Below are 16,073 nucleotides of genomic sequence, written 5' to 3' on the forward strand. Positions count from 1 at the left end.
GTGACCAGCTAAAAATGGTGTAGGAATTGTGGTGAGAGAGAGGCTTCAGGGGGGTAGTGAGGAATATCATCAGAATTAATGAGAGGCTCATGGCAATCAAAGTCCAGTGTAATGATAGGGCAGTATTCATAATCTCAGCCTATGCCCCACAGCGAGTCTACTTTACATGGTCGACTTTTCACAAAGTCGACTTTCATATGGCCAAGACCATGTGACTGACTTTCGGAAAGCCGACCATGTAAACTAAACACAAAAAACACAACAAACACTTACCTTTAAACTGGTAGCAGGGGGGCAAGCCCCCCTGCACCCACTGTGGGGGGGCTCCATCCCCCACACCCACCGTAACTTAAATATACCAATTCTGAGATTGCACTACAGTGTGAAAGAGGGAAATTTTCTGATTCCACACTGTACGGAGATAGCGGTTCCCCATGGTCGGCTTTTCAAAAGTCAATCATATGGTCTCAGCCATATGAAAGTCAACTTTTTGAAAAGTCGACCATGTGAAGGGGACTCCCCACAGCAAGCTTGTGATAGTGAGGAAAAGAGTGCATTCAGACAGCAGTTAAAGGTCCTACTAGATAAAGCAGGACAACATGAATTGGTGTTAATAATGGGTGACTTTAATGCACATATCTGGACAGACAGAACAGGATATGAGAACTGCCTTGGTCCACATGGGTGGGGCAACAGGACTAAAGAAGGAGAAGCCATTCTAGACTTCTGTCTGGCAAATGGCTTGACAGTAGCCAACATAAGTTCAGAAAGAGAGACAGTCACAAGATCCCATACAAGAATAGCCAACATGAAACTCAGGTAGACTTCCTCCTAGTAAGGAAAAGGTACTGGGGTAGAATCCATGATTGCAAAGTCGTCCCCACTGAAACAGTCGGCCCACAGCATAAACCACTAGTTGCCACAATCAGCTGCAAGCAGTGGTCAGAGAAGGCTCTAAGGTCAACAGAGACCAGGCTGAAGACCTGGGATTTGACTGGAGAGAAAGTACAGCAGTTCAAGGAATTACTCAGGGCTCTAGCACCCCAAGAAGAGGGGGAAATAGGTGGAGTTGAAGAAGAGTGGCAACACCTAAAAACAGCATGTGTTAGGACTACAGAAAAGATATGTGGCCGAGCCAGGAATGGAAATAAGGTACATAAGGAAATATGGTGGTGGAATGCAGAAGTCCAGGAAGTCATCAAAGGAAAGAAGGAGTGCAGGAAGAAGTGGGAGATAGAAAAGACTGACCAAGCTAGGAAGGACTACCGGTTAGCTAACAAAAAAGCTAAGAAAGAAGTTGCAATAGCAAAGAATATGGCATCAGAGGCACTCTACTAACTTCTGAAAAGTGTCTCAGTAAGGGGCAAAAAGAAACTATATCAGGTTACAAGGCAAAGACAGAAAGATAAAGAAGTCAGTCAAGCACCCTTCATAAGGGATGCCAGCAACAACCTGCTCACCAGTCCACAGGACATCAAAGGCAAATGGAAGGAGTATTTCCAGCAGCTCCTGAATGAAGAAAACCCCACAGAAGCTGTACTGCCTCAGAAACAGCCTATGATGAGAGAAGAAGAGCCCACCCTAGAAGAAGTAAGAACAGCACTAAGGAAGATGAATTCAGGGAAAGCAGCAGGCTCAGATGAGGTCACAGCAGATGTGATAAAGATTCTGGGTGAGATAGGGGAGAAATGACTTCTGAGGGTACTAATAGCAGTGTGGAGAGAAAGGCAAATCCCAGATGACGGGAGAATAACCATACTCATGCCAGTGTTGTACAAGAACAAAGGGGACATCCACAACTGTGGGCAATACAGAGGCATCAAACTCCTACCACACTGCATGAAAGTTCTGGAGAGGGTGGTTGATAAACGGATACGCAGAGTAATAGAATGTAAGATGGGAGATGAGCAGTTCAGATTCAGATCAGGATGCAGCACAACTGACCCAATGTTTGCATTGAGGCAGGTACTTGAGAAGAAGCTAGAGATGAGGAGAGAGTCCAACTGGTCATTCCTAGACTTGGAGAAAGCATATGACAAGGTCCCAAGAAAGCTGATAGGAGCAGTACTGCGGTGGTTTGAAGTCCCAGAAACACTGGTAGAATTAGTGCAGGCTATGTACAAGGACCCAGTGACTCAAGTACAAACAGTGTTTGGCCTCACAGAGGGGTTCCCAGTGGGAGTGGGTGTACATCAGGGTTCAGCTCTGAGCCCACTGCTGTTCATACTGCAAACAGGTTGGAGGGGACAGATCAACAAAGCTGCTGTATGCAGACAATGTGGCAGTACAGGCAGGCTCTGAGCTAGAACTTCAGCAAAGGATAGGAGAATGGAATGCAAATCTGAAGGCACATGGGATGAAACTAAGTACAGATAAGACAGTGGTAATGGCAGCAAATTGGGGAAATCAGAAGAAGCTGAGAATGGAGATAGAAGGGAAGATAGTGAAACAGGTAAACAGCTTCATGTATCTGGGAGGGGTGGTTGAGGAGAAGGGTACCCTGAATGAAGAGGTCAAAGCTAGAATCGGAGGGGCTGCAGCCAACTGCCATAGAGTATCAGGTGTAGTCTATGACAGAAGAATGCCAAAGAAGCTGAAAAGTAAGGTCTACTAGACAGTGGTGTGACCAGTACTACTGCATGGTACAAAAACCTGGGCAGTAAAGGCAGAATAGTTGAAAAAGCTAGAGGTGATGGAAATTAAGTGCCTGAGAAAGGTGGTAGGATGCACACTGTGGGACCACTGAAGAAATAAGGACATAAGAGCATAAGTCAAAGTAGCTCCAATTGTAGAAAAGATCAAACAGAACAGATTACAGTGGTTTGGGCACACGTGTAGAAAAGCAGGAGACAATCTGGTGAGGAAGATTTGGGACAGACAGGAAGAAGATAAGAGGAAGTGAGGACATCCAGCAAAGAGGTGGATGGACTGTGTGAAAGAAGATCTGCGACAATCAGGCATGAGTGTTGAAGAAGGCAGGAGTGTGGTGCTGAATCGAGAGAGTTGAAGACAGTTAACACAATACCCCGACACCATGTAGAAAAAAATAGGAAAAAGGGGGCTGATGATGATGATGTTGACTGGCATACACTTAATATTCTAGAACCCTTTCAGAATATTCTCCTAGAATGTCTGATTTTGGCTATAAGAAAGGACATAGCTTGATATAAATCAATGGTGGCAAAGTGGCACAGCGAATAGCATTGTTGCCTCACAATAAGAGGATCCCTAGTTCAATTCTTGGCTGGGGTATCTTCTGTGCAGTCTGCATGTCCACCCTGTTTCTGCATGGGTTTCCTCCAGGTGTTCTGATTTCTTCCCGCATTCCAAAGAAATGCAGTAGGTGGATTGGATGCTCTAAATCAGCCAAACGTATGAGTGTGTGTGTGTGAGTGTGTGGTTTAGAAGAACTACCACAACAGGGCTAGCCACCTGGCAGTGTAAAACTTAGCTCTAGATGACTGCCACTGTTGAAATAGCACCCTGATCTCATGTGCAAAAATGAGAAAAAGGGGTTGTGGATGGATGTAGAGTAGAAATAGTCATAGGATAGGCACTTTTTGTGTAATAAGTACAGTTTTTGTAGATATATGTTTAAAGCTAATACATTTATATTTATACATCCCTCAACTAAGATTACATATTTGTGCAAATGTTACGGTGACTGCACTTCAAGAAATATTTAGCAGAATGTGGAATTTGCTCTGCATTTTATATTAGTATATGTAATCATAAACTTAAAGATCCTATTTCTAATTATATGTCTGATATTAAAAGATAGAGCATGACCAGTGCTCTGTATCAACATATTAGGGATACTGATGAAACACGTAATTTCAAGTTTATGGTTTTGCAGTTAATTTTTGAAAAGAAGAGGAATTGGGATTTAATCACTAACACTGAGAATATGGAATATCATTGGGTTAGATGATGTATATGAGTTTAAATGGTGTGAATAGTTTGAAACCAGTTTTAAAACTGAGATATTGATGTTACTAATAATAATGAACTGTTCATATAAATATATATATATATATATATATATATATATATATATATATATATATATATATATATATATATTCTTTGATATTTTATATTGTTTTATTGCATAAGATATTTGAATATTTTAGCCAATGGCCACTTAGTTTTATGTCATGTGATATAGTCTGAGTTTGTATAGAGATGCTATTGCTGTTTTTAATTGATGCATACCTGAAGAAACATTTTCTGAAAGTTATATGTGGAAGCTTGTATATATTAAACTATATTTATTAAAACTCCCTTTTGACTTGAGCTGGCTGTTTGTGTTCTTCTGTTAGATTTTTGGACAGTACTTGTCTTTGCCTGCTTGAACCATCTTGCTTAGTGCTTGTTCTGTGTTAAAGTTCAAGATCAGACAGTAGTAGGGAAAGAGAGTTTTCCCATTTCCCCACTGTCTGTAGTTAACAGAGGTATAGGGGATGCAGGGGGGCTTGCCCCCTACAAATAAAAATTTTTTTGCTGTTTTTAATATTTTCTACTCTTTATTTAGAACATTTTTACACACACAGACATGCACACAAATGTGTGTGTGTGTGTGTGTGTGTGTGTGTGTGTGTGTGTGTGTGTGTGTGTGTGTGTGTGTATACACAAACAAACACACACACACACACACACACACACACAGATATAAAATTCTGGAGCTACAGCATTATATATTACAATGTTTAAGAAAAAGCCACTGCACGCTAACAGCAGTTTCTGAATTTACTTATATAAGCCTCAAGTCATCATGTTATGGAAGCAAATTTGAAAAAAATGTGTACTTCATCCACTGTTTGTTGAAAAATTATATTTAGCCGAGACATAAGCTATACTTTAAGACTTTAAGACTGAGAGGCTTTAGTATAATTTCATTTCACACAAATGACTATTTTTGAGATCTCGTGTTGTCCTGGTCAAACATGTTGTCATTGTTTTTGAGGTAGCAGTGTGTTTAACTATTAGAAGAATAGGAAGTTGTGTTAATAATACATTGTTTAAATATTTTTTTTTTTGTTGTTGCAGAACCAATACACAATGATGTATACCTTACAGCACTGAACAAACAGACTTCCCTCCACACTGCTATGCTGTAAAACATTAGTAATTATACTAAAAAAATAAGCTAAAAATGCATTTGGAGAATATGCAGGATCACAACTAGTCTAAGAAAATAAGAAAAATAACCTTAACGTCATTGAAGATTATGATTTTGGTCAAGAAATTCAATCCCTTAATTAAAATGATCAGCCAGAAACTTTGTCTACAAACTGAAACTTTCAGATGATTGTTTAAATGTCATTTACTTGCAGGCAGATACTGCAGTGGGCATTTCCCTTAATCCCAGATGAAGTCACCCTGGAGTTGATTATTTTTCAAACAGGAGTGCAATAGGTGCAATATGGGGACTTTCAGGGTTTTGTTCCCAGCAAAAATTTAGGTTAAAACTTTTAGTGTTTGGGGTTTCATTAGACCAAGACTATCTTTGATCTTGCATCATTCATTTCATCTCCCTGGATATGGAGACATCCAGCCACGTGTTAAGATGTAACTAACCTTTTCATCATGATTTTACCTTCTGCTTCCGATACTGGTAATCTAAGATCAGACGTAGGCTCCCAAGAGAAGAAGATGGAGGAAGTATGTGACAAGTGTGAATAGAACACTAGCTAAGACTTTGGCCACAACAACTACTAATGATCCCTGATGGTATAAGTGAAGCGGGGCATGTACTATCTATTTATGCATAATTGTTTGCCAGAGAGACCCCATAGAAACTGAGTCACATTCCGCCCAATGTGGTATACCTTATGACCCAGACACCTCGATAGTACTAAGTCCACCACAAAACTTCACTAGCAGCTGACAGTGTGACCCATGGGTAAAACCCAATGAGCTCTGACAGACATTATGCCATACAGATTCATACATATTCTAAAGCTGTTGAATCTTATAACCAGTTGTGCATTGCAATATCCTCCCATGGCTGCACCTCCTTTTCCAGGACAGACCTACCAGTTAGTCTCATTGAGTCATCCAGGTAATGTTTAAATGAAGATAGTGGTTTGTACTTCTTAACATACAGGGTAAATTTTATTCTAGAGGCTTGAAAGGCAGCCTGTTATAAGCATGCCTCTCTACCATGTTTTATTTATTTGTTGCTGAGGATTTAGATCCCTGGTAATAGTGTAGGTTGAGCCACTGGGCCTGTGAAGATGCAGAAGGTCTAGGACAACTGAGTCTTTAATGGCATGGGAAGCATGACAGAGATCTCCTCTCAAAAGTCTGTAAGACACTGAATAACAGGAGAGTGCTTCCAGCCTCTTTTTATGGCCCAAGGATTTTAGGCCTGTAGTCATTTGCTTATAAACCTTTGGAGTATTTCCTAATTACATCATATGTTTAGTGAGATACAGCCCAAACAGGGTGCTGTATTCAGTAACTGGCTTGATCAATGCTGAATATAAGGAAGTGATTATCTCTTTATACTTTGCTGATATTCCTTTGACAATTATCTGTGCTAAATGAAATGACTTTTGGCAACCATTTTCACATAATGGTCAAAAGAGAAGGAGTCATCAATTCAAGTTCTTGGGTTCCTGCCTGCATTTTCATTTTGTAGTGATGCATTGCCTATAAAATATCATAAAGGGAGAGGCTGCCTACTAAAAGTGAAGATTAGCATTTAGTTTGAACCCATTTTCAGTGCACCAACAGTTTATGAGGAAGAGTTCATTATAGAGAGTCTGGATGTTAGAAGGTGACAACTCCTAGCTTTCATTTGTCTGTAAATTTTGTTAGCAAAAGGTCCTGGATCTTTGTTTGGAGATTTGAGAAGCAGATTCTAGAAATAAGAGGTCCCAGCACAGAGGCATGAAGGACACTGCTAGTTGCTTTCAAACATTCTGATGAGACACCTGCAACTCACCTTGTGAACATTGTATTTTCATCCAGTTTGATATGCATCACACCACATATGGATCAATTTTTACAGCGTTTAGCTTCTCTATGATGCCAGTTTGGGGAATGGTGCTGAAGGCCCTGGCAAGGTCAGATATGCTGTGAGTACCACATGGTCATCGTTTGCAGCTTCTGTAATCTTCTCGAGGAAGTTTAACAGATTGACTAGACAAGATCCACCCTTCACATAGCCAAACTTAGGAAGTCTAAATCGGATAAGATTCTTAATATCATAGTTTATAAAGTCAGTTAGAATATGTTCCATGTCAGATGAGGCTTGTATGGCTGATAGGTCTGTAATTGCCTGAATCAGTTGTAAGGTTACACTTAAGGAAAGGTATTATCACTGCACTGCACCACTCATCAGGGACAAAATCAGTAGCTAAACTATTAAACAATTTAAGGAATGGTTCTGAAAGGACGTGTTTAGCATTATTAATTAAGCATCCAGGTCCTGCATATGACATAATTTTGGTCTTAATACTTTCAGTAAATGGTCTTTAGAGATAATTGGAGGAGTGAGGGATTCAGGTATTTAAGAGCTTTGAATGTAAGTCTCATGGGTAAAGTCTGCATTAAATTTGTTTGCAAGGATATTGAGAATGTCTATTGGGTCAGACTAGGAGGTGTCATTATGAATGAGTTCAGAGTAACGTACAATAGTATTTCTTAGTTTTCTAACATAGCTAAAGAAGGATTTGTAGTCAGTTTTGGATTCAGAGGCCAGACTAAATTCAGTAACCATTTGAAATGTCAGGACCCGCTAGAGTGAGTCCTGAAATGTAGAGACTGGATGTTTGAAAGAACAGACTTACATATACCAAGCCTGAGATGCCATTTCTCAGAACATACCCTTTTCTCCGAGGTATGGCAATCTTGGAGTTGGTATATATAATTTCGGGGGTAGGTGGGACTTGCACCCACATGAAGGTGTGGGGGGTGCTTGACCCCTGCAAAAAGAAGTTTTAAGGAGAAGACTGATTTTCAAGATTCACTCTTTTCTGAGTTTTCAGTCTTTTTTTTTTTCAGCTTTTTGGCACTTGGCATTTCTAGCGCTGACATTTCAACAGAAAGCATTAAATTCACATGCTCCTTTTGTAGACGTGATAACATTTTTCAGGGGGTTTTTTGTAATATTTTGGAGATTTTTCATTTAAGGAGCTTCTTCTTTTGTTGTAGTTTTTATTTATGATGGTGAACCACCAGAGTGGTTTTCTTTTGAATTTCCCATGATGCTTGGCTGTGGTAGGTACTGCTAGTGCTATGTATTTTCCTAAATGAATTCCTTAGTGAAGCTAGATGCTGTAACAAGGTCAGAGATAGAGCAGTCATAAGTGATTTTTTATATTAATTCATACAGTAGATTGAGGTTGGCATGTTTGAAATTTATTGTAGGAGCTTTTGAAAATTTAAAGGAGGTCACAAATCTGTGATTAGACTTCACTGGGGGAAGGAATTACAAGTGGAGTAGTACAGGAGAAAAACATATTTGTAATAATCAGCTCAGGAATACTGTATCATATGGAAGGTTTATTTACTAGCTAATCAGGAGGCGTTTGTTTAGTAAGTGTAGGCATTTCTGGGCATATCTTACATTGGCTGTATAGATGTCCCAGTTTATTGAAAAGTAATTAATGTCATCCAGAGTAATAGAGTTTTTGCTAACAGGGTGGTGAGCACTTAGACCACTAAGGAATCAGACATGGTCATCAGGAGATAAAAAGGATGTTCTGAAATAAACTATTATTTCACAATTAATCCTATCTAGACTAATCTTTAATACAGTGAGTCCACTTTGTGGGCCCCTAAGGATTTGTCTCACGTTAATATGTTCCATGACAAATATGGAGAGTCCAATACATTTGTCATTTGGTCTGACAACATGAAAAGTGTAAAAATCCACAATCAGCCACAGTAGAAAGTTTAATACAAAACAGCACTCAGTGAACACTCTGGCACCTCAGCACACAGCCTTCCAGGAGTGATACAAATAAACAAATACAAAACACCTTAAATAGTCACATAAATTAATGCTCAATTACACAACAATTGCTTCCAATTAACTTCCAAATTCAAGCCTAAAGGCAACAGCATATCAAACTTTAAAATATAAATAGATTCCTTATACAATAAGTTTTCTTTTAAAACACACATTTACCAAATTGTATGGACACTTGTTCAAGGACACAACCCTGTAGTAAAGAAAAATTACTATTGTGTTTCTCCTTAAAATGCATAGCAATATTACTTTCAATTCTATTCTTTTTTATGTCCCTAATATGAATATATAATAATGAAAAGTGCAAATCCCTGGAATAGAGGGAGTGCTCTCATTACATTTAAACCAGCTTTCAATAACTACACAGACAAGGATGTTTTCCAAATGCAGGAGTACCTCAACATCAAGCAGTTTACTGTTTAGACTACCAGCACTGAGAAGAGTCACGTTAATGTTTTCCAGTTTCAGGATTAGTATGAAAGTTACACTGGAGTGAGCATCAGCTGGATTCTGCCTAAAAAGGCATTGGAGAGCAGCAAAGGATTTAGTCAGTATGTGAAACCCTAGAACAAGAAATGCAAGCCATCCTTAGGTAAGCAAGCTGGACTGTCAAGCATCTCATCCTATGATGACTTATACTGGATATCCCTGGAATGATACCAGCTATTTAATCAAGTATTAAAGCCGATTATCTTCTTTGCATCTAGGTATCATTTGAGGGGAAGAAAGTATTCCAATCAGCACCAGTGTTTTATCTGCATTTATAACATGCATGCAAAGTTCTGACATGTTTCCCTGCATATCCCTGAAGGTTATACATGTCAAGTCTCTCACTCCTACTTGTACCAATATCACATCATAGTTACATGTTTCAGGAGTTATAGTTCTGAGAGCCTTGTAATGTCAGAGATCCTGATGTCTGAAGGATAACTCACTGTAACCCTCTTCTTGTCCAGCCTTGTAAGGGATGAGTCAATGTACCTGGCAACAGTCACCTATCACAAAATATTTCTATTGCTGCTGTGCTTCAGAGCTATAAATTATGAGTGTTTTTGCTCAGTGTGATTCTTTTTGGTAGGTCTGCATGAGGTGACTGAGTGTCCTACTTTTTGCTGACAGTCTTATTTCAGTATTTGAAATGTTTATGCAATTAATGAAGGATTGTGGTGGAGGTATATGAAGCTCGCAAGCAAGTTTTTGGTAAGAGGGAAGCCTAGAGATTAATTAAGTAATTTACACCTCTTACAGATGTCATTATTAGTGCTGAGAATAAGTTAATTATCTGTGAGCATAAGATATTTATTAGATTGTCTTAGGAAAGCCAGTGCTTAAAAGGTTGGCAACAGAGATAGAACTAGTAGACTGGCCTTCCATGTTGTCCAGCATTTAGGTGTTTAGATGACTAAATAAAAAAAAAGGTGTTACAGAAAGTCATGAGAAATGTTTGACTTTGATGTAACAGATTCATCATGGCATGTAAGAAAAAAGATAAACTGAAAGAAATGAAAATTTAGGACAGGATCTAAATCTAAAACACATAAATGTCATATTCCTGGGGTGTTATAGAGACTTGACTATATTTAAAATCAGTGGCTGAACTATTGCTACTATTAGGTGCATACATCTAGAAATTTTTATAGTCTAATATTATATTTCAGAAATATTTATGCCATAATTTCTGCATAAATAGTTTATGAAAACATATCCAGAAAAGAGCAAGAAAATATTTATCATCTGCTTGAAAACTAATTTAGTTTGGTTACCATGAAATCAATTTCAAAATAGGATTGCCAGATATACCCAAGCCATTTATGAAGTAAGACTAAGAAAGAAAAAAAAGAACATGGAAAATTAGGTGAAAACAACTGTAAATTGGCCTAGTAATAGAATCAAATAAAAAGTGTTTATGAAACAGATTACATAATTTCAACACTATGCGTGAGAAACTAAAAAATGAAAGTTTCATCTGTAGTACTTATTTTATTGCATCAGTCCTCAGCTTGAGAATAAAGAATGCAGATGTTGAGTAAAAGGGTTAGCAAATGGCTTATGATATCAGCAGGAAAGGAGAAGGCAACATTAATGACATTACAACATGTTTAATATATGTGTGTGTGTGTGTGTGTGTGTGTGTGTGTGTGTGTGTGTGTGTGTGTGTGTGTGTGTGAGAGAGAGAGAGAGAGAGAAAGAGTGTGTGTATGTATGTATGTATGTATGTATGCCTGTGTGCCTTTTGTTCTATCTATACCTATTTATGTTCCCAAGCACACTTCTCCTTTTACCCTTGGGCCCTCTTTGGCTTCTTCTAGCGTATAGTAACTTGTTATTTTACAATTGCCCCCACTCCCTACATTTACAAGTCATATGGGGCACCCTGCTAACTTACTACTTGGTCTGCAGGTCTTAGTGCAGTTGGAGATCACCTTGTACATACAGCTGGATGCAATTTGCTGGGTAAGTGGCTCTGTCCAGCACTTTAACCTTCACTCACTCTGTTCACTCTGGGAGTGACTGTTATTTAATCACACAGACTTGCCCAAATATAATTCTTCTCCTTATATATTAACAACAGGATCCTTGCATACACTGCACTGCACTACATATTAGGCTTCAGACTCAGTCACCATTTGTTTCTTTCTTGTATCTTCTTCCTTCTTTCCTTTCCTTTCCACTGGCAATAGTGTATACAAGTTCACTAATTAACTGCCATTAACTCACACTAGTGGCCAGCATTTGAAAGACATGCATAAATGGGCGTGCCTTCGGTGAAGGTTGAACATTGAGCTGGCATCTCGGCATTTGTGAAAATCTACTGCCAATCATTAGCGGACCGGAGTTCCGCTGTGGCGACCCCATAACCGGGAAAAAGCCAAAAGACAAACAACAACAACTCACACTGGCGGCCCACTTTGCTCCCCTTCTGGCTCTTATTCCCCTGCCACCTTATCCATCAGGACAGTTATACTCATCTTTCTGTACCCTCCTCACCCATATTCTCCTCTTACTTAAGGTTACAGTTACTCTTGACCCTTCCACCACATTTCTGCCTATACTTCCCATCCTAGAACCTCTAAATAAGCATCCGTGTTCAAACAGCATTGTGATTCTCCTTGGTCCCACCACTACTCTTACCTCTTTTATAAGGTGGCTATTGCATTTTCAACATTAACACTATAATATTTCTCATTTTCACTTTTCCTTCAGCCCCTTACAGCTCACATGTAATCCTTAATCTCAAAACTCCCCATCTTTATCATCTCCTGTCTCTGCTTTGTTTACAGCTCTTACCCACTGTCCCTAATATAACTGACATACTTCTCACATACTGTTACAAATTGAATTTTGTAGAACATGAATATCTTTAATCACTCCCTAATCTCCACAACATGCTGTGTACTATATACACCCAACTTCCTCAGTCTTACACAGTGAAAGCCTTGGTCACCTTCCTTTTATTCATTTCCATAGCCCTGATCCTAATATAGTCACAGTACAAAAAATATTCATTCCTCCAAAGTATCTCTGCTAGCATAATCGCACCCTTTCCTGCTACCATCTCCTATATCAACCCCCAAAACAGCATCCTAAATCCTAGTCTTATCTTATATACATAATCCCACAATGCCCCTTCCCAACTTCTCCCTTTCACTCTCACTCAAAAACAGTTTGACAACACAACCAGTTAATCACTGTACCTAAGAACATTTGTAAGATTCTGTATATGTCTAACCACACTATTCAACATCTTTCTACTTCACAGCCACATTGACTCTAATCCTAGACCACACAACCCTTTCCCTAGTTTATATTTAAGAATTCCTGGCTAAAAGTCAGTCTAGTCATGCACACTCACAAACTTTATTTTAATCACAGAATCCTGGATAAAAACTGACTCTCCCAACATATGTTATCATTTTCCAAGTTTCAAATGCATGCTCAGTGCAGGGCCAGGGGATAGGGTAGGTATAGGAACGCTACTATTCACAAAAGAGTACAGAACTATAGCCATAATGTCACAGTCCATATCCCAAGATACCCATAGCCTAACCTGTCTTGTCATAAGTACCAGTAACAAAAAGCACACCTCTCACCTACATCTGTCCTAACAAATTTCACATCAATCCAAAATGAAATCACTAATAATTTACAACCTAGCAAAAACATGTTAATTCTATGTGACTTTAATATAAACTTATTCAACCCGACCAATGTTGGTATCTTGGACCGAGTCAGTAAAAGAACACACAAGACAGAACATTCCCTCATGCACTCAGTTACTTCTTGATCTAGTCCAATCGAACTCCTAGATTTAATTTGCTCACTCAGAAGTCCTACCTCTTTCTTTAAGAAGACATTATCCTATCAAACCTACTGACTTGGAACTCAAAAAAACCTTGAACATTTTCTCCACTTGATTTCTCCAATAAAATGTCCACCCCCCCCACCTATTCATCTTTAAGACCTAATCATAGTCACCCGCAAGTTAACTAATCTATTCCTGAGACAACAAGACAAATATTTCCTTAAAGTTTCTAAACTACTAAAGCCAAATCTCAACCCATGGCTGACTAAAGAACTTAAGTACCTTTACATGCTTAGAGAAAATGCATGTCAAACATTTAAGAACTCCTCATTGTTAGTAAACACAGACCATTTGATTCTTCTAGTAAATCTTGCCAAAAAAGCTACAAGCAGGCATAAATCTACCTTTCCTGAATCACACCCATAATAATATTCCAAACCCCAAGAAATTTTGGAATTGTGCCATTCGAATAATGGGATGAACAGATGATAATAACCAAGTAAATTCTCGCTGTGTTCTCACCCTCTCCTACCTCCTTTCCTCTCTGGGATTCATAAATTAATTCTCCAACACCCTTCTCCTACGACCTCCACTCCCAACAGCACCCATTTCACTCATGCTCTAGATCCAGTTTTCCCACCCACATGATCTGAGCATAACACCCAATTCTTCTCCTCTGTACATTAATGCAGTAAGAAATGAGGACATCACTACTATAGTAGATAGCATGCCAAGTGATTATTATGCCAAGCCAACATCCTGTACCCCCAAACATCTGTACAACCTCTGCTACTGCAAAGGATTTGTCTCCACAATGGAAATTAGTTACAGTTACACCATATCCAATGTCCCCTAAACCCTGTTCCCCCCAGTAACTTAGACAAATCCATTCTACACTGAGCAAGATTCTAGAAAAAAATGAATCTACAACCGGCATACATAATATTTCTAGAACAAGCATTATCCTAACCTTCCTGCAGCATGGATTCTGGACAGGTAAAAGCACAATGAACACATTATACTTTCTCAACAATGAAACACCACAGAACAGGAAAATAGGCATCTCAATGTCTCACTCTTCCTCAATATTAAAAAAAAGCATTCAATCTTGCTGACTACTCTCCCTTCTTTCACTCATGGATGTAGGGGTCAGCCATCAGAATCCAAAATGGTTCCAATCTTTCATAAATGACATACTATCTACCCCCACTACCTCAATACTGTTCCCAGTTCTTTTCTCAATTTTCATTAACAAGCTTCAAGGAGATCTTCCTCAGCCCCCTGTTATTATATATACAGAAGATGTGGTAATTTACAAAGCTCTTGTCTCTCCCTCTAACTTAAAATTTCCTTTAGAGTACGATGTAAACCAATTCTCTGACTGACTGAGCCAATGGAAGCTCACCCTACAATATCAGTAAAACATAGGCCATAATTTTCAGGACCAGACCAAAGCCTACTGTGACACTCCACTACAAATTACAAAAACACAGATCTGCTGGAAGCAGTGACCTCATTCAAATACCAAAGCATATGACTAGATGGTTCCTTTAACTTCCAAAAACATGTCCAAACAACCAAAACCAAAATAAATAACTTTTCTTGGAAAAAAACAAAATGTATACTTCCTCTCCACAGCAGCTAGAACAGCCACTGACAAAGGAACTCTTCCACAGTTAGAATATGACCTCTTACCCTTTGCAGCTCCCTAAAAACAACCTCCTTCCTTCACACCATTTCAAATAATATATGTTGATTTATAAACCTTTTCCTATAACAGCTCATCAGTGTCACATCCTCTAAAAAGCAAACTGGCTTCAAATATGCCTAAAATCCACACCTCATTTGGATTCTCTGATCTACAAACTCATAAAACTAACCCCCTTCCTTCCTTTGTTACCAAATTCTTCAACAGAGTCATCTGGAAGAGTCTGAGGTGATAATCATCCTTGATCACCATCTTCCAGTGCTTTCCTCCCCCAAACAAGTACATTCAACAAACCATGCATTCTAAGTATTAGCTCCAAAAACATGTTATTTCACAGCTTTCAAATTTAGTAATCCAATATCTAGGCTATTTGGCTAACCAGAAAAAAATGACTCCTTCATATTAATGTGGCAAACATACCACCTCATTCATCTAATTGATTTTTATATTAAGATAGCCCAATGGAAATGCATTGTGAAATCATGTTTCTATATCCATGTTTCTTTTTATATATCTGAAAAACAAATGCAGCCCTCAGTGCTTGGCCATTATAAATCCTGTATGCTGATATAAGCTTATCTAGGATTTATTTATCAATATATTCATTTTATTTTGAATTTGTTAACTGGTGGAGAGCACTGATCCCATTGGACTGACTTCAGTCTCAGTCCAGGGAAAACACATTAGTTACATGACATTATATAAAGAGTGAATGACAAAATGCAATATATATACATACAGTATGTTATATATAAAGTGAGTATTGTAGTTGGCTTGAAGGAATAAAGATGATAGATAAATGACAACATATACAGAGTGAGTGAAAACAACACAATATATACAATGTATACATGCACTATATTTACTTGTATTGAGTGGAACTTTTCCTATCTCAGATGATATTGCAAATTTCTAATGCTGAGAACAAGCTTAGTAAATTTCCATTCAACTATCTGCAGGTTTCTAATTTGAGCTTAGCAGTGCATACAGAAACTAGAACTGTATTCCAGAACAGGTTTAATAGGAGTCTTATATAATTCTTCTATGATAAACAGATCATATGAAGCAATGCTTTTAAC

This window comes from Protopterus annectens, chromosome 5.part0, assembly GCF_019279795.1.
Source record: "Protopterus annectens isolate FY-2018-M chromosome 5.part0, PAN1.0, whole genome shotgun sequence".
NCBI classification, from domain to species: domain Eukaryota; kingdom Metazoa; phylum Chordata; order Ceratodontiformes; family Protopteridae; genus Protopterus; species Protopterus annectens.